Source organism: Lagopus leucura, unplaced genomic scaffold (assembly GCF_019238085.1).
Source record: "Lagopus leucura isolate 7727_CA_CO unplaced genomic scaffold, USGS_WTPT01 Super-Scaffold_100001, whole genome shotgun sequence".
Classification (NCBI taxonomy): Eukaryota; Metazoa; Chordata; class Aves; order Galliformes; family Phasianidae; genus Lagopus; species Lagopus leucura.
The window spans coordinates 15,584,421-15,605,634 of NW_024962262.1; positions in this window are offsets into that span (position 1 = coordinate 15,584,421).

Sequence of the window (21,214 nt, forward strand, 5' to 3'; positions counted from 1 at the left end):
TTCAGATATCTCTTTCTGATGCGCTTACCAGTTAGATCTCAAAGGGGCTGAATTGTTTTAATTTGAGCAAAGTTAGTGGATTTACTTACAAAGAAGAAATGCAACAGTCTGTGATACAAAAGAGGTGACCTTCAGCTCTGATTTTAAATCCTGTTATGAATTCCTATGCATAGATATTGCTGAGGGAAAACTTTGGCACAATATGCATTTAATTTAAAAGTGGTGTTTATTCCAATTGTGCAGAGGTGTTCTAGCATGTATGAAGAGTTAAATCCAGAGAAAATCATTTTAACCAAAGATAAGAAGAAAAGCCAAGTTACATTATAGAGATACTTAAGAAAATGTACCATATTTAATCTGCTCTCACATTAAAGCAACTTCTAATTTGCACTTTCACTTACATTTCTAATGCAGTGGTATTTATTACCTTTTGTCTACCTTACCAAATGAGCAACAATCTCTAGAGATCTCTCCTCTCTGATTAGAAAACACTTGCTGCAAAATAATAGATTTATGAAATATACATGAAGAAACTTTTATTAAAATTACATTAATAGCTAAATTCTGCGCACAATTACACTTGGCCATTGCAAAATCAATGAATTGCACCAGGATAATAGAGAGCAGAATTTGCCCCAACTGAATAATTTTAGCCGATTAAATACAGTGAAATGAGATATTGGCACTCTCTGTTTGAAATATCCTGCTCCTGTTGGACCCTGGATTCATGATTTAGGACTCTGTCTGGAGGATCAAAGCCACCTCTGTCAGCCTGTCCTGTCAGCAAGACAATATATGCTCAGACAAATAGTCTCATACATAACTCCACTTCTGGGAGGTAAAAGGAGGAGAACCATATTCTCTCCTTCTTTGCACCAGGTCAGAATTAATATTCACCCATAGCACATGATGATACATGTCTGAGTAAATTTTATACTGCCTAGCTCAGGCATTGAGAGCAACAGAGCTGCAGCAGCATGGAGTTCAACAGAGGCCAAGAGCCCAAATATTTATTCAGACTACTTTGTCACTAGCTTGCTTTGGTACCTCTTTTAGGTTAGCAACAATATGAGATTGGCCGAGGTCCAAGCAGCAGGTTTATTACCTCCAAATGCAGAGTAGGGTTTATTAGCCTTGGTAGAGTACTGTGCTAATATAGTATATATGATGTTGTATATATAGGGAAGTAGAGTGTCTTTAATTCTTCTGGTCTGCAAGCTAGCTCATAGATCTGAATTGTGTTTTGTACTCTAAGGAAATTATATTCCCCATCTGAGGGAATATCTGGCCTGGGGAAGGAAAAAAACATCTGGGGCTAATGACTGTGCTGAACTGTGTGGATGTTTAGTCAGGGCTTTGTTGCTAGAGTGCAGACTTGCAGGCAAAGGAACAAGATGGTGCCCATGAGAGATGCAGGCTTATACAAGGACTCAAAGAACAAGGGTGGTGTGGGAAGACATAATTGCTCAAGGGGATGGAGCTGTGCAGCCTCCCAGTGGAGTGATCTCAGTGTTAGACTCCTCAGAGTCACTCCACTCTCCATTTGCACTGAACTGGAGAATTGTTTTTGAGGGGTTTCTGAACTAAGTGCTGCTTAACAGCTGTGAGATTCCAGTGTAATTTAGAGATGTCCAAGGGTTTTGCACTGCTACTTTGGGTGGACTGTCTGCCACCCCATTCACTAGATCTCAACAATTATGACAGGGAAGGTTCAGTTAGGGTATTAGGAACAATTTTTTTTTTTCTCAGAAAGAGTGATGCATTGGAGCAGACTGTCTGGAGAAATGGTGGAGTCACCTTTCCTGGAGGTGTTCAAGAACAGTGTAGGTGTAGCACTGAGGGACATGGTTAACAGAGATGGTGGTGATGGGCTGACAGATGGACTAGATGATCTTAGTGGTTTTTCCAACCTTAATGATTCTATGATTCTGCTTACCAGTGCTGGTGGATAGGAGCAGCACAGAAACCACTGTAATTAAAAGGAGATGTAAAGGTGATGTTTGAAAAACTGCTCACAGCTTCAAGGGTGTTAAATGTCTGCTTCTAAATGAGCTATCTGACTGAAGACAAATACAGCAGTAAAGAAGAACTAAAACATAAAAAAAAAAAAGAAGTAAAAAAAAAGTGTGGGTATACTGACAGGCTGGGAAGACCCACACAGAAGTAAATTAATTACACTTCAAGTAAGGTAGGTTGTTCTTCCTGACTAAAGTGTGAAGAACCTGGAGAGAGGAAGGAACTGTAACCACAGAACAGAATCATAACATCATTTAGGTTGGAAAAGACCTTAAAGGTCATCAAGTCCAAATGTCAGTTGACTTACCAAGTCCAATCACTAAATCCTGTCTCTCTGTGCTATGTCCATGTGTCTCTTCTACCTGCAGTACTCTCCTGGACAGCCTATTCCAATGCTTGACCACTTTTTTTTTTTTTTTAAAAATGAATAAGTTCTTCCTATTTAATCCAAACCTCCCAATTGCATGCTGAGAGCTTTTCATCATGTCCTGTCACTTGACACCTGAGAACAGAGACCGACACCCTCAATCACTGCAGCCTCCTGCCAGGTAGTTGTAGATAGCAGTGAAGTCCCCCTTCAGTCTCTTCTCCACATGAAGCACTGACATCTTCAAGCAATCTTTATAAATCTTATTTTCTTGTCCCTTTACCAGATTCATTGTTCTTCTCTGTGTAGGCTCAGTCAACCCAATACTCTTCTTCTAGTGAAGTGACCAAATCTGAACACAGTATTTGTGGTGCAGTCTCACCAGTGCTGTGTATAGAGGGACAGATGTGATACATGCCTACTCCCTTTCTTCTCTGTTTTGCACTATAGTTTCAGGTACTTTTTTTTCTTGCAGTGGACGAAAAAGCTGTGTCTTTACCTGAGGAATCTAATAGCTTCACCTAATTTGGCTTTGGTCACCGATCCCATATAAGAACACTTTTACTGCTGCATTTGTTAAAAAAGGACCTGTAGGTTGCAATCCCCAAAGCCTGGCTTGGGAGTAGATGATCTGCAGAGTGTGAAGATTGTGACACCAGAGGTGTCACTGTGGTCAGCCACAAACTGAGCACTTGCTACCATGGTAGGCTGGCAGAGAGTTATCTTCTCCTGGCATTTTCACACAGCTTACAACACGATGGCAGAATGGGGCTGGGGAACAGGACCCCGCATCCCTCTCACTGTGTATGCTGAAAAGAACAGCTGGATTAAGATGCCTCCTTCCCTCTGCAGCCCTTCTTATCCACACTGAAATCACCAAGGCAATAATATGTTGGATGTCTGAGGACTTCAGAATGGATGCCCTATTATTTCTCCCTTTTGTTTTGTTATAATACGTGTGACCTTCAACTGCTTTCAAACACTTTTCACTCCATAGAGAAAATACCATGCTGAATGGCTTAACCGTGATTTCAGTACAAAACTAACCAACAAAAAAGCGTCTGGGACAAAAGCAATAATGCGGGCAACGACATTCAGAAGTGTTAGAAGTAAATCTAACTGCACACAAAGCAGAGTTCAGCTAAGTGTCACTGACGAAAAACATCCTCTGTTCTCTGCGAAATGAAGTTAGAAAAGAGCTAAATCGAGTACTAAAACTCATTGAATGCATTTAAAGAGCTGGAAGATAGGGGATATGCCTGCTGTGAGGGACTGTGGGCACCAGTTTTGCATCTCTGCATATTTTACAGGTGGGACAGAGAAGGACTGGTGTAAAAGCACACAGAGATTTGCTTACACATGAATCTGCACCATGGCCTATGCTTATTTCTCCCAGGTAATTCTTTAGGTAGTCCCTGGGGTTGCTCAGCCCAGAGCAGAGGAGCTGATGGGAGGCCTGATGGCAGCTGCAGCTCCTTATGGGGAGCAGAGGGCAGCGCTGAGCTCTGCTCTGTGTGACGGTGACAGGGAACGGCATGGAGCTGAGTCAGGGGAGGGCAGCTCTGCACCAGAGGGGGGTGGGCATGGAACAGCCTGCCCAGGGCAGTGGGCACAGCCCTGAGCTGTTGGCCTTCAAGGAATGTCTGGAAACCGCTCTGGAATATATGGTCTGATTTTTGGGTGATCCTGTGTGGAACCAGGAGTTTGAATGGGTACAGAGGAGGGCCACAAAGATGATGAGAAGGCTGGAGCACTTCCCTTATGGAGACTGGCCGAGAAAGTTGGGCTCTTTATCCTGGTAAAAAAAGAAGGCTCTGGGAAGACCTTATAGCAGCCTTCCAGTACCTGAAGGGGCCATATGGGAAAGCTGAGGAGAGACTTTTTATACGGGCATATAGCAACATGATGAGGGAAAATGGCTTTAAACTGGAAGATGGCAGATTTAAACTAGATATCAGGAAGAAATTCTTTTCTGTAAGGGTGGTGAGACACTGGAACAGGTTGCCCAGTGAGGCTGTGGATGCTCCCTACCTGGAAGCGTTGAAGGCCAGGCTGGATGGGGCTGTGAGCAACCTGGTCTGGAGGGAGGTGCCCCTGCCTACAGCAGGGGGCTGGAACTAGATAATCTTAAAGCATCCTATGGTTCTATGATCCTTGTGGATCCCTTCTGACTTGGGATATTCTACGATTCTATCTTCTGTGATTCTGTAATCAGTCAGATAGTCTTTCTTATCTGATTTTGAGCGGTGGGGAAAGGTTGAGGGAACTGGGTTTGCTTAGCTTGGAGAAGAGAAGGCTCCAGGGAGACCTCATTGTGACCTTCCAGTATTTGAAAGGAGCATATAAACAGGAAGGGGTATGACTGCTTACAAGGGTAGATAGCGACAAGACAAGGAGGAATGGTTTTATACTAAGACAGGGGAGATTTAGGTAAAATATCAGGAGGAAGTTTTTCACCCAGAAGGTGGTGACGCACTGGAACAGGTTGCCCAAGGAGGTTGTGGATGCCCCATCCCTGGAGGCATTCAGGGCCAGGCTGGATGTGGCTGTGGGCAGCCTGGTCTGGTGGTGACCCTGCACATAGCAGGGGTTGAAACTAGATGATCTTTGAGGTCCTTTTCAACCCAGGCCATTCTATGATTTTATGATTTTATTTCCAAATCAATAAAACAATAATCTATTGTCATATGCTTCCCTATCTTCACCCACTCTTTTCTCACAGTTTTACTGTCATTCAGATTAGGTTTAGTCCCACATGTCAGGGATGGAAAATGTGTCCCGGTTGTGTTGAAGGAACAGGGAAAGATGTACAATTTATTTAACAAAGTTATGCTGCAGCACATGAGTTCTTTCAGACGCAGGGGGTAATGCATAAGCTGATGTTTCATTTGCATGCTAAGAAAGGTCTGAATATCTGCTCATTCTCTGCTTGGATCACAGTAATATGCATGAGTGAGAAAGGAGGATAATAACCAGTGGAAGGAGTTGCTTTTATTAACATACTTTTGCATTTCTTTTTTTTAGATGAAAACTTTGGAAGCAAATATTTTCTTCCTTTACTTAGGTGTAAAAGTACACGGGTTTGTGCGTTCCAAATATTACAAATGGGAAGAAAAAGGTGTCAGTCTTGTTTATTTTTAATTAGATAAAAAAAAAAAAAAAAAAAAAGAGAATGTTCACATGGGTTTGATAAGAGACGTAAAATACTCCCATAGAAAATGCTGTTTTCCTGTCAGCTGCAGTGAACGAGAACTTTGATATTTAGCATCAATTGAAATGGGCTTGTACTGAGATCTTAGCCATAATTACAGAATCACAGGGGTTGTAAGGGACCTCTGGGGATCACCTAGTCCACCCTCTGGCTACAGGAGGTTCCCTACAGCAGGTCACACAGGAAAGTGTTCAGGTGGCTTTTGAGTACCTCCAGAGAAGGAGACCACAACCTCTCTGGGCAGCGTGTACCAGTGCTCTGTCACCCTCACAGCTCTGGTTGTATGGCCTCTACACCAGCTTGCTTTTGAGCATGTCAGTCTCACTGATATCTGTTGCTTATGTTATCGAGGTTTTTGGCAGTCAACCAGTCAAACAAACAATTAAGGAACTGGTATTTATCTAAGGAGGCTGATTTCTTTTTTTTTCCTTTCTTTTTTTTTTTTTTTTTTAACTTAATACATTGTTTTAAAAAAATCTGTCTCTTTATTTATTTATTTACCTTTTATAAGGTTCAGGAATTCTGAAATGTTTTAATCACACCGAAGATTTCAGATTCTCAAAGACAGGAATGATTCAACTATATTGCCCTCTGCAACCTTTATATGCTTTCAGCACTGCATATTTTCCTTCCTCAAATCCAGGAAACTTATTGCAAAGGAAGTATTTTGCTTGAAACTAAAAACTTGGGATCAAGGAAGAACAGATTGGAGAAGTAAACCATAAGAATCATAAGGAATTAGAATACCTTGTTCATCTTGCTCATCTATAGTCTGCAGCAGGAAATGAATATTTATGTCTCAGATGTTATATTAAAACATTCTTCCTTAATATGTATTTATATACAACCTTCCACAAGAAGTCTGCCTTCAAAAGCAGCAGACACTGACATCCTGTCTTGCCACAAACACAGCATCTCATCAGATGCTCAGAAAGAATTTATACAAGACTTTGTGAAGTGCCTTACAAATAGCACACGTTCTATTGAAGAAAGCATCGCCATTTCAAGATGAAGAAGTAAATCTGTTCAGTGCTTTAGGAGTTTGAAGCGGCTTTAGGAGTTCAAAATGATTTCTTTAAAAAATGTAGGTTCCCTGCTTAATGTTTCCCCTGGACCCCTCTGGCTAACAAATGACTTGTTTATAACATTTCTAAATATAGATCCAGGTAACAGATTAAATCTCATTCAAAGATCGTTTCTCTTCTAAAACAAAAGTAATGAAAATCTTTTTGTTCTTTGTTATATTTCTTTGCTTGTAAAGAAAGCCTCTGAAAAATTCCTTGTTAAACTGAATGTACTTATCATTTTCCTATAATCTGAATATATTTAATCCTTTTTTTCCAAATAAACAACGGAAATATTTTCGAGCCCTTTTTTTCTTTTCTGTTTTGTTACTGAAAGCTTTACCCTATTCGTCTAGAAAAGAACCAGCACCTCTGGCAGGATTACTTATGTTCATATATTTTATTTCCTGTGACAGCTACATTCTTTGCTTTTTACTTGATTATTTTTGTTTCCTTTCTTAATCAGTTTCCTGAACTTTCTAGCTTCTAAATTTATACCCTTTTCTGTCATGTTGCCTTTTTTTTTTCTTATTACAAACACACTCACATGCACACACACAGATCACAAAAATATTTTAGCTTTTGCAGGTGCTTTTGTTCTCTCTGCTCAAGTTGAGTTATTTTATAACTATAATCACCTCATTCTTCATTTTATTCAGATGTGGGATGGTAGTTTTTTGGCCATCAAATGAAATAATTAATGTTTCCAACATTATTCATGCCTCTCTCCAGTTACATCAGCCTGTAGTTGTTTTCAGTTCTATGAACCTCTCTCTTTTAAATCACCAATCATTACTTATTTGAACTTTCTGTTCTGACTGCATATAATGAATGTAATTAACTCATGATAACTTGCTCCTAAAACAATGTTTGCTTTTAGATCTTAGATCAGTGCCCTTTTATCTGCCAAGATGCAATCAAATTTATCTTTGCATGACATTATTTAGAAAATTGTCAATTTTTTTTTTTAATTATTTTATTTAAGAAATTCTGAAGTTCTTTCTCTACTGATATATCTCTAATATGTATCACTAATGTTGAGATGTCTGCTTCTTGTTTTTTTTCCTTATGTAGGACAGGCAGGTTTTTAAAAAGCTATTCATGACATTCTGAAATGTGAAATGATGATCTGAACCACTGGCTTGTGCCCTACCTTGTACTATATTGGCTAGGAAATTGATCCATAAACCTTCCAGATCACTTGTACAGCACTTTGTCAGTCACATACATAAGTATTTTGTGGAATGTAAAACAGCTTCCTTATGCTTTCCGTTGCAGACCCTGATTTGCACTAGAGCTTGTTCCTTAGTGACAAGTTCTTCCTCTGATTCTGCAACAGTAATTTTTTCCAAATGTGTTTTCTCCAAATATCCTTTCTGTATGCTACGTGGTTTCTTTTCCTCTGTTCGTCCTTCGTGTGTCTGCCTTCAAATCTTCGCTGGAAAATTGTTTATATAAAAATTCTTGCTGCAGAGTCTCATTCCCTCAGTAATCTGAGAAGGCTTAGCTACTTGATGATTTCAAGCACTGATTCTGATCAAAGATCTGCTAAGCACAGCCAGATGGGTCCCACCGAAACACCAACAAGCCGATCAGGAGGCTGGATAGGAGACTGAGAGACTATCCTCACAGACTTCCCAAAGGATGAAACTTGAGTAGGAAATAGACATACACATGCATGCAAATGCTCTCCCAACTCACCTTTTCACACTGTGCTACCAGTGAGCATGGACTCTGCAGCTAGCCTTTCAGAAACTCCCTGGTTAGCTGCTCTCTGTTTGCCAGGCTCAGCTGTTTCATTCAGCTTTTTGATTCTGAGTAAAGTTATTTCAATGGCTAAGCAGAAGGAATGATGCATGCAATGCCCTTATGGATTATTCCAAGTTATGAAATGTGCGTGGTGGTGCAAATAGTAATATACATGTATCACGCTGAAGTGAGAGATGGTCCCAGTGATCACAAAAGAAGGGCAAAGAATAAACAAGCACCAGAATTTGCCTTGCTCGTTAAAAAAAATTTGATTTCTATTAAAGCTGAAAGTGCCAAAGAATATTTTCAAACTTTCTGACAGACAGATGGAAATGTCTTAGGGAACCTGACGCAGAGCAATTATGGATGCTCAAACACAACAAAGATTTTGAACATGAAAAGAGAATACTAAAAGGATTTTTATACTTGACAGTTCATTTCATTGTATTCTCTTTTTATATTAAATTATTAAAGAGAGATATATCAACATGTATATTTTCAGTCCCTTCTTGCCAGTTTGGCTTATTGGAAAAGTTTTAACATAACCCAACAAAATATTTTCATAATATTTAAAAAATGTTACAATTTGCTGATTTTCCTTCAATAAATTATCGGTTGTACCATCTGACAGGCTATTCTTCCTCTCTCAAAAGAAGCTTACATCTTAATTTAATAGAGTACTGAGAGTGGGATATGGATAAGAGACTTTGCTTATCATCTTTTAAATGTATTTGAACTCTCATCTATATTATGCCACTGAATTTAACAGCACCATGATTTTTGGAGTATTTGTGTCTGCAAGAACTGTAATAGTATATTAGAATAAAATAGACACCTAATTCAGGTACCAATGATTCTTTCATGGCACTGAGACAAAAATGCTAGAGTTTTGGGTGTTATTTTTATGCTGCTTAATAATTAGCATGTTTTTAAGTTTTTACAGAGAAGTTTCTATCATACACTGTATAGACCACAGGCATCTATTCTGAACTGTTCATATGGGCACTGCTATAACGTTGAGTCAGGTTCCTTTTTAGAGAAGGTAAGTTATCCCATCTCAGAATAAGTGTCTAAGTTGAGTACACTAACATATACTTGGAAATACTCATCTCTCTTCATTGAATGTAGAAGCAGCTTGGAGACTAGCTCAGCCAAGTATTGAACATTTAGATTGCTAAAATTAGGTGAGATATATCCCACTGCAGGAGCTCAGGCTCGTTGCTCAGTCAATGAAGGGGCAGGAGACAAGAGTCTGAATTAGAAGTCAGTGTCTCTCCATCTGCTCTATGAGGACTTTGCAAGTGTAACTTGAGCATCTACACGAGAAGGTGCAATCTAAATGCCTGGACTGGGATACCTATGTGATCAAAGCACTTTATCCACTCTACTAGGAGTTACAAAGAGGTTTACAATGGCACACTGTGCTGAAGTTATCCAATTCCGGAGGATCCACACTGTGCTTACAAGAGGGGTTTGCAGTACATAAGTACAGAGCCACAACAGTTAAAGTCAACTCAAGTTTTCATGTGATACCATTGGGGGAAAAATTATCTTCATTTCCTCACTCCATGTGTTATTATCTTCTGCCTAAATGTAGATTATGTGCAGAAACCAGAACTTTTATTTGACTCAAAGGTGCCATGTACTTTCCTGGCACTATGATAATATACAGGACTTGCACGTAGCCAAAATGTTTTGATACTGCTAATCAATATTTTAAATTCTCTGTAGGAAGTCTGTATGTACCTTCTTCTCATCAGCACTCTCATCCCTGTCATACAGACCCCTTCACAGTTAACGTGGCTTTAAGCAAGAACGAAAAAAAGCCTTGTTCTAAATTTATGTTTTCTTCTTCTAGCTTCTTGGCCAGCTGCAGCTTCTGTTTACTGTTCAACAAACCCTTGGAGTACTGGAGTAGTTGCCAAGCTATCAGCAAGAGCTGGGAAAGCTGGACATTACTGTAACTCACAATTTGACGTGTGCTCCCTGTGGACGGCTGCTCACTAAAGAAATTTTGGGTGAGATCTGTTCTATTTGCAGAAATCTTACCAAGGAAAAAAAGGAAGTCTACGGCATAAAAGTCAAAATCTCATTGACTGCTTTTCCAAAAGAGTTCTTGTAGCTTTACAAGAAATTGAGTAATAAACTGAGCAGAATCTGGCCTTGTTTGTTTGTTTGTTTCTAAGTAACTAATTTTCAAAAGGCTATGTGTTATGGGCACTATTTTTGTAGGAAAGAGCTGTAAATGAGCTTTCTTCACAACTAGAGTGTTGAATGGCAATTTATGTCATATATTACTGCTAATTTTACTTTGGATTCTTTTACCAATCTTTGGCCAGTATAGTCTGAGGAACTGAAGAGAGTAAAAGAGAAGAAAGAGAAGGCAGGAAGAGTTAATAAATGACTATTTTTGGAGACTGAGGTGCAAGTAAAATTACACCTTCTGTGCCTGTCACCTAGGTAACCTTTTGCAAAGCATTTCACTTTTCTAAAACTAGATGTGTGAATTATTATGCAGGATCACAGCTATCTGTGAGGGGCATCCTCTTCCCACCTGTTCCTTTTTCTCTTTCAACGATGGGTACTCTGCAACATCTAGACAATCTGTGCCTATATTTGATCATCTTCAGAACAAAAATGTGTTTTCTTATGTTTGCATGGACTTTTATGGTATTTCAGCTTATGTCCATTGCCTGTACTGTCACTAGACTCCACTGTGAAGAGCCTTGCTTTGTCTTCTCCAGTCTCCCTAAGAGGTAAGGATTATCTCCTTCAATCTACTGGTAATAGTCTTCTTGAAGTCTAGTATGGCATTGTCTTTCTAATTTTTTTTTGCAAAGGCACAATACAGGCTTATGATCTACTCATTGCACACCAGATCTATATGCCTTTCTCTGTAAATCTGCTTTTCAACTTGTCAGTTCCAAGTGTGTACAGATTCAGAGGGATATTTTGCTCTACATGCAGTATTTGGCAATTGCCTTTGGATATTCAGGAGGCTCAAGATGGTCTACTATTCCATTTTGGCAAGGTTCTTTTGAATAGCAACACAACTGTCTTGTGCATCAGCAACTCTTCCCAGCTTTGCACCCCTACAATTTTTGCTGAGGGTGCATTCTCTCCCATTGTTCTAGACAAGATGTCCCAAACCTGTGCACAATTCTACAGTTTGGGAAATATTACTGTCCCCTTGGATATACTGCTTATGACTGGCCTCCAAATAGACCTTGTATGAGTGATCACACCAATTTAAAGCAATTAGTTTGGTCTTTCAGTCTGCCCCATTTTCCATTTATAAAACCTGTTCTGCATTATTTTATCAGTAAGTATATTATGATAGCCAGTCTTGAATGCCTTACTGAAGTCCAAACAGGCAACAAATGCTGCAGGGACCCCGTCTATCAAAAACAAGTCATCTGTTGGTAAAAGGCTTGGTAAGATGTAAATTCCCCTTTATATAATCATGCTGACTGTTCTGAGACACCTTAAATTATTTTTTGGAAAATATTTCTGGGATTATTTTCTCCATCCCCTCTCCAAACATTGGGATGAAGCTGACAAGCTTTCAGTACTGTGGATCTTCCGTCTTGCCCTTGTTGAAGTGACATTTATCTTGTTTCAGGCCTCAGAAACTTCTGCCAATCACTGTATCATATTCAAATCTAAATGTGCTTCTGTGTTTTCATGATTTCACAATATCTTTAAGTTCCCGCTGGGTCACTTGCCACTGATTCTATGCCCTTTATGTTTTCCCTGTGTATCTGTATTTTGTTAGGAGCTACTTGATCACTCATGCAGGCCTCCTACTGCCTTTACTTGATTTTATTCTCATTAGAATTGACCATTCTTTCCTAGACCCTTCTTCTCTCCAGGATGATGTCCCATGATTCCTCCAAGCATATCTCTGAGCAGGTCAAAGTCTTTTCTCCTGAAGTCCAGTATTATGATTTGGCTATTTGTTTTGCTCCCTCCTGTCAGGATTCTGAACTCCTCTATTTCATGGTTGCTGTAGACAATGCTGACTCTGACCATCATGAACCTTTACTTTCTTGTTTGTAATTCTCTGCAGAAATTTCCCCTCACCTCCTTGATTCCTTTTTTGTCTGTGTCAAGAAATTACCAATGCACTCCAGAAACTCCCTGGATTACTTTTGTGTTGCTTTAGTAGATCTTACGTAGTACCTTTAGTAGATATTAGGATGGTTAAAATCCTCCATGAAGACCAAGGTCTTCAAATAGGATGCAGCTTCCATTTTTTTGGAAGCTTCCTGTAATTTTTTTTCCCAGTTAAGCATCCTATGGCAGGTATCAGCACTGTCCCTCTTGGTTTGGCCTCTACTTCTAAATCATAAGCTCTCACTTTGCTCATCACCTGTTCCCAGGAAGAGCCCCATGCATTTAACAAAAGGGCAATTCTCCTTGCTGTCCCACCCTGTTTATTTTAAAAAGCCTATATCCACTCATTGCAACACTCCAGTCACATGAACTATCTCACTACCTCTCTCTAATCCCTGTGAAACTGCACAGAGAGGAGAACTGTAACTTCATGCAGATATCTAATCCTTCCAGTTTATTCCCTATTTTGTGTGTATTAATGTACAGGCATTTTGGAGTGGCAGGGACTGTTCTGTGGTTGAGGCTCAGCGAACTCAGAGGCTTCTTTGGACATAGTCTCATTTGCTACTGCATAGTTCCATATCTGCTGGCAGAGTGCAAGCCGTCTTCTTGGTGCCATAAGCCATGAACGGCCAGCCTTTTTCATTTTGAGAGTCTCCATTTCCCTGACTGATAAGCTCAGACTTGGCTGTCCCTCCTTCAGTACTGCTGAGGGTTCAGGCTCTTGAAGCTGCAGGATTTTGGAGACAATCTGTTTAATCTGCTTTGAGCAGAGTGTTGGACTAAGTGATCTCCAATACTACCTTCCAACATCAAATATTCCATGATACTATAAAACTGCTGCACAGACTGCTGTGTCTCTTAGTTGCTTGTACTGGCTGTGGTTCCTATCTTTCCTTCTCTTCCTGCTTCTCCTGGATTTGGAGGCTATATCTCATCTGATGCACTGTTTTGTTTCATTTTGCAAATTAAATGAACAATGGAACTATTTGGTCCAAGGATTTCTCCATCTGTCTCAATCTGAAGCAGACTCGAGTATAAGGGGCTATGAACAGCCACTTCTTACTGAATGATTGGTGCATTAATCTATATTTACTGTTATTATTTTATGAATTTTGAAATCTGTAGTCATATCTCATTCAGATAAATCTTCTACTAAAGTGAGTGGAAGTTTAGCTGTGTAACAAATGGGTAATAAATGAATAAGACCTCCAGGATTTGGCATGCTAATGATTATAATTTAACACTACTATAGCTCTTTCCAACTTCAAAGTGCTTCACGAACATTAACCATTCTAATTAATTTCATTTAGAGATGTTCCTACTGTATCTTTTCCTCTACTGAGCACTGTAGTACACTTACTGCTGTATTGTAATTCAAAGGTTGTTATGGTAAAGATTTTGACAAGAACAGAGAATCCCTTGTGAAAATTTGCAATTGTGCTAATTACATCAGAGATCAGATGTCAAGATTATCCTTGAAAAAGATCCCAGCGCATACCACAGGTATACCGAGTGTCTCAATAGAAGAGCTAGACTTGGCCAATCTACCACTTCCTCTGGCATTTCCCTGCTTAGGGATAAACAGATTTAATAACTTGCAAAATTGATTGAAAGCCATGTTAACATTCATACTCAGGCTCAGAAAATGCAGATGAGAAAACAAAGAACCAATGTAACTATCCTACCACTTACCAGTCAACTTGTCAAAGCCAAATAAAGTAGGACAGAAGAATGACATATGATTGTAAGACAGTGAGGCATCTGTGTTTCATAATTTTCTATCCTGAGATACATTATTCAAAGTGTTATCTTGTTAGACTATCTTATTGGGAGTTACAAAAGACAGTGTAATAGATACTTACCAGTAATTTGACAGATTGATCCAACTTCCTCACTATGGGGAGCTGGCTGTCAGTTTTGGGATGTCTCTTCACAGGACTTATATGTATAGCTGGAGTAGACTGTGAGCATAAACACTTGGCCACCCAGAGGTACAAGAGGGGTTGCCCTTCTGCTAAGCTTCACTGGCTGTCTGAACAGATTTCCTTCTTGCTGTTTTGCTTTTTTTTTTTAGTGGAGAGTCTTGGACTATGGCAATGTTACTACCTGAAAGCAGTCCCGAGACCAATGGACTTCTACTGCTTCTCAGTCACACTGTTCACTACTAGCCTCCTTCATAGCCCTCCTAGTTGGCGTGTTCCAAAATGGAGCAGTGGGATGAGCTAACAACCTGGGGGCAATCACAAGCCGAATGCTGACTTTCCCTCCCAACTTTCTTATCTATAACAGCTTCAGCAACTTTTTCTAAGTCCTCCCATACTTTTTCTGACAAGCCCAAATTGAGAACTATGTTTCAGGCTGGAAGATATCATGAACCTTTGAGGGAAATTTATGCTTTGTAGAAATCACAGCTCTGGTGGACACAAATTCATTTCAACACTGTATAATTCAGACATCTGTTTCTGTGGTAGTGAGCTGATGTATCTGAAATGACCAAATGCAGAATCAGACTGTGTTTATTTGTATATAATTGAATATCTGATCCTCAGCTGCATATAACTGGAATTCATAGTGGCTCCTATAACAGTGCTTCTGATTTCCTTTTGAAATATGGTTAGAGATTCACTGAGATGTTCCTGTAGAAAAAAATCTGATTTTAACGTTACTTTGAAATCATACAGTGGTATTAACAGAATATTATATTCCTGGAATAGTCAATTCAAAATAAGAAAAATCCATTTAATTATTCATTACTTTTAATAAATGATAGATGTTTTCCAGAAGAAAAATCTTATTACATTTCTAGAGAATCCCATTATTTTAATTGCCATTCATTTTCTTTCTTTCCCATCACTGTTGAACTCCTTAACTAATGGTAGTCCCTGTTGCCAAGGGTTTTAGGCTTCTTCATCTGGGACCTGAATAATACTTTGTTTGTTTATGATTTAAAACCACAGTGCATTTTTCCTTTCTCATGTATTGATACTCCTCTGTTTGCAAAATATTACTCAGTTCCAGTCATTTGTATAATAAACTATCTACTAAAAGTCTATCTACTCTTTCTCCTGAGTTACTGGGTGCCTCTTAAGTGTGATTTTAAAGAAATGAGGTTTTAACCTCGAGGCTGCGTAGCCCTTCTTCACTGAAATTTTTCTACGTGCATTTTTTTCCAAAAAAACACTATCACAGAATCACAGAATCACAGAATTGTAGGGGTTGGAAGGGACCTCCAGAGGTCATCGAGTCCAATCCACCGGCCAAAGCAGGTTCCCTACACCAGGTTGCACAGGTCGGCATCCAGGCAGGTCTTGAACATCTCCAGAGAAGGAGACTCCACCACCTCCCTGGGCAGCCTGTTCCAGTGCTCCATCACCTCACTGTAAAGAAGTTCTTGAGCATATTTGTGTGGAACTTCCTATGCTGCAGTTTCCAGCCATTTCCCCTTGTCCTGTCTCCACTCACCACTGAAAACGGCCTCGCCATTCTGCCCCCCACACCTTAGATACCTGGATCAGGTCCCCTCTCAGTCTTCTTTTCTCAAGGCTGAACAGACCCAGTTCACTCAGCCTTTCCTCATAGGGGAGATGCTCCAGGCCCTTCACCATCTTTGTGGCCCTCCGCTGGACTCTTTCCAAGAGATCCTTGTCTTTTTTGTACTGGGGAGCCCAGAACTGCACGCAGTACTCCAGATGAAGCCTCACCAGGGAAGAGTAGAGGGGGAGGATCACCTCCCTCGACCTGCTGGCCACGCTCTTTTTAATGCACCCCAGGATGCCACTGGCCCTCTTGGCCACAAGGGCACACTGCTGGCTCATGGCCAACCTGTCATCCACCAGGACACCCAGGTCCCTTTCCGCAGAGCTCCCCTCCAGCAGGTCATCCCCCAACCTGTACTGGTGCATGCAATTATTCCTCCCCAGATGCAAGACTCTACACTTGCTTTTGTTAAACCTCATCCGGTTTTTTTCTGCCCAGCTCTCCAGCCTGTCCAGGTCTCGCTGAATGGCAGCACAGCCTTCAGGTGTGTCAGCCAATCCTCCCAACTTCGTATCATCAGCAAACTTGCTGAGGGTGGCCATTATTCCCTCATCAAGGTCACTGATGAAGATGTTGAACAAGACTGGACCCAGCACCGACCCCTGAGGAACACCGCTGGTTACAGGCCTCCAACCAGACTCTGCACCACCAACAATGACCCTCTGTGCTCTGCCAGTCAGCGAGTTCTCAACCCACCTCACTGTCCACTCATCTATCCCACACTTCCTATCACTATCACATATCAAAATCAAATAGCACAGTGGAGGCTAATGTTTAATCAAAGACATATGCAGTTTTACGAATCTCATGACTTCTCTGTCCCTAGATAGCAGTGACCACGGTTGGTAGGGAGACGAGATGGGTTGGCACAGCTGTCACAGCTGTGTGAGGCACGGTGCTAGTGCCAGGCTGTAGGGTCCCCAGAGTTTCCCAGATGTCTCTAAGGTTCTTTTTCCCAGGTTCCATCTTGAATCTCCATTCCTGGAGTATCTCTGAAAGTTATTTATTTCCACTTGTAGTGTTGTGTAAAAAATACCTTCCTGGTGACCTGTCTCTACAAAACTCTCTTTTTCTGACTTGCTGTAGTCACTGCTGGTGCTCACAGTCAGCTCCTGTTGTCGATTCTTACTGAGGATGTTTATAACAAATTTGGACAAATTCCCACTTGATGGTCAACAGGTTTTTTCACAGCTTGACTTTTTATTTTTCAGGAGCACACAAATCATTCAAAGATAGGATTTATTTTATTTTATTTATTTATTTATTTTCAACAAGAGATTTGCCATATTTCATCTATTTTTGAAACAAAATGTCAGTTACAGTTCGTGAGCTTACGCTAACAGCTCTGCTAATTATGTCCAACTCATATTAACTACTTCATGCTCTCAGAACAAGACTTGTTGCCAAATTGTATGCTGACAAATTGTATGACTTATCTGATGCCATGGGGTAATAAGGTGATAAAAAAATGGAATTCAGGGTTTATGTTCTGCAATTTAGAAAGTACAGACCAAAGAGAGAAAAAGTTTCAAAAGGTTACAAACTTCCTGCATGCTCTGGAGATCTCGTGATGCTGGAAGAAATTTGTGCTCTGGAATAAAACACAGAGATCAAATTCTAATCTATTCTGTTGAGTGACTTGAAAGCAATGAATTTGGTCTATGTTATCATTTTCCCCAACCACCTGTATTTGCTTGCACCAAGAATTTATCCTTAGCTTATTGAGGGTTGCTCTCATATCCTACAGTGCATCTTGAGCAAGGGGAGTGCCATCCTGAGGGATCGACTGATCAATCCTAGCTCTAAACTCAGTCCCCATCATTGTCCCTTCATGATCCCCAGGTGATTGGCATTTTAATGTTTCATTCTGATTCTTCTGAAGCCGTGATTTAGCGTGTAGAAAATATAGTGCAAAAACATCCTAAAACTGTAATAAAAGAGGTTTACTACATTTAATTGTCATCAGTCATTCTATTAAACTGTTAAGGAATATTAACAAGGGATACGATAATATCACCATATAAAGTTCATATGCATTTTTAGCAGTTGTAAAACGTGTTAGAATTATTTAATACCTTTGCAACTATTTGTGTTCGATAATTAATGTGGGGTAAGGAGCTGTCTGTTATTTCAACTATCTGAAAAAGGCAGAACAGCCTCAGTTTAACCTGATAGTTACTAATGAGCAAGAAGCAAAAAAGTCAGATGACCTTTGCCCAAAAGCAAACGCTAATGCAGAAGTAGTCTACATCTTCCAAATGTACTTGTTTGTTTTGTCTCTACAAGCATATGGATTAGACTACCAAAGTGTTTTCTGCTCAGGGACTGCATTAAAAAAAAAAAAAAAAGCAACTTTCAGAAACAGAAGAAGCAGGCTTTCTAATCCACACTACCTGCCAGCTATTCGCAAAATTTGTGTGGGAGAGAATAAGTAGCTGGAATTGTAATGGTTATGACCTACAGATCACATTTTCTAAGACATTTAGACAAGTGCTTAGGTGTGAAGCCCCATCATGGGCAGTGAACCTCCCTGCTTTTACATCCTGCAAATCAAAAGTACTTCAGTACCTCTGTGGAGAAAAGGGGGGAAATGAGGCATCAGAATGTCCAAGATGAAAATCGCTGCTCAGCTCTCACTCCAAACCCAAAAAGCCTCAGAAGCTGCCTCCATCAGTTTCTCAGTATTTAACTTTTAAACACTCCAAGAAGCTCACGTTCTGCTTCTGTGCCTGTCCAGAAGTACTCAGTATAGAAAGTGCATGTGGAAAGTTTTAGTTCTACTCTAATGATGAATATGACAAAAATACACTGGTGGTTCTTGTGTTCTTTGAAAAACGTGCAAAGGATGGCCTCATGTCTGAACATTCATTTAAGTATGGAAGACACGAATTAAACTCACTTCTTTACCCAAAAATGTTCTGGATCACCTTCATCCCCCTGCTCCTGAAAGAATAACAGAACTCCTATGTGTCACCATTAGCAGTCATATAATCTAAATCCCATTTTCAGATACCAAATTCTTATCTTGAGAGTAGGGTTGAATGTTGAAATCAGTAATAAGTAAAAGTAGAGAAATGTCTGATAATCACTTGTAAATTTATGCTGAATTCATTTATACAACTCATTTAAAATTGTTAAAGAGCTGCCTGAATGGAAGACTGTTTCTCTTGTGGTATCATCTCATTGCAGTTACTTTTGATTTCAAGTTCTCTCTTCCAAGCTAAAAAAGACTTCTGAAGGTAGGTATCTCAGTTATGGGCTCTTGGCACCTTAGAAATACTGACATTCAGAACTTAAGATCACTTTGCTATGTTTGGTGTATAGAGGGGATGTGTGTGTATTTGAGAGAGGGATATTTAAAGATAACGAACTCCCTTATTTTTACTGTGAGAGCCAATGCTTAATGGCTAAACGAGATGGAAGTGATTTTTGCCTTTGTGTGTACTCCTTGTGTTCTCTGAGCCATTGTGCAAGTCCTCTAGTATGCAGAGGTATCTGTTTTATTTCATTATTACATATGAAATAATTAAATAAAATAAGCAATACCAGATTACACAAGAACATTTGTCAGTAAATGGTCAATCTAAAAACCTACTCCATTACTTTATACCTGTTTTTTTTTTTTTTTTCCACCAATGATGTGTTACAACAGATCAAGTCAAAAATAAGAACTGCTCATTTTTTCTTTAGGGGCTCTTTCTGAAAGGACTGACTTTTGCCTTGTATATCTCACTTGCTACTTGTCCATGGCCAGTGAATTCAAGACGGAATTTGACCAAATGAATAAAAGATGATTAAGGAAAGAGAGAGAGACTTTTTAAGTGATCTGACAGTGGTAGGACAAGGGGAAATGGTTTTAAACTAAAAGAGGGGAGATTTAGGTCAGATGTTAATGAGAATTCGTTACTAAGGGTGGTGACACACTGGCACAGGCTGCCCAGAGAAGCTGTGGGTGCCCCATCCCTGCAGGTATACAAGGCCAGGTTAGATGGGGCGCTGGGCAGCCTGAACTGGTGGGTGGAACACTGCCCACAGCAAGGGAGTGGGACTGAATAGGTTTTAAGGTCCTTTCCAACCTGAGGCATTATGTGATTCTATAAAAGATGGGACTAAAGTCATCCTCCAGCCACCACTATCAGGGTCTTTCCTTTGCATGACATTTATCTTGGAGATGCTTTGCTTATCCTGACACATCTTTCTCTTCCAGTTTGCCAGCTTGCCCGTTATTCAGCCCTGTAAGCCAAAACCGAATCTTTAAAGCATCTGATAGAGCCCTTTGTAACAGAAGAGGGAGCTCTCACAACACCGATGGAAAATTTTTGAGGGTGCTGTTTACCCAAGGAAAGCAGATAAGGATAGGGACCTGTCTTTTTTTGTAGCAAAGAGGAAGAAGGTGCATGGACATGTATTAACTCATGGAAGGCAGCTATAGCTTAGGCTGCCAATGCCACAAACAAGCAAACAAAAGAACAAAAATCCAAACAAAAAAACTTGGAATTTCAATGCATTTGGCAACTACAGATTTTCACAAAACTTGTAACAGCTTGGCCCCTGTCTGTGCCACAGAGCATGGGAAGATATCCACATATGAGAGGAGAAATCCCATGGCCTTTCTCCCAAGGCTGGTTGAGCTGCTTTGTTGCTGTTGGTCACAGTGGTACAATTTAATGCCTAGCACATGGACATCCAAAGTGAGCATCAAGAGAGCAGTGAAACACGAATGAATTTGTTATCTCACTGATTTTGCTTTGGGAAAATTTACTGATAGGATACTGGAAGAACTGTCAGTTCTGATCTCTGGTTTCACCAAGGTCCAGGAAGTTAATTTTGCCTGTCCAGAATTATGTCACGTACGTTTTACAAAAGTGGAGATTTAACCTAAATAATTAATATTTCCAGTGCAATGTTCTAATATCTTTTAAAGAAAAATAAAGACAAAAGTACTTTATCTAGTAAAAACATTGTAGAAAAACTGATATAAAACATATTGTAGATTTTATTTCTGGAAATTTGCAAGGAAACAACAACAAAAAAAAACCAATCCAGAACAATTCCTGACTTATGTGCTTTGAAGCATTGACAGAAGCTTTTCCAAAATCAGAAACCTCTATGTCTTTAAAACCACATCAGTAATGAGCTACATTTGGTGTC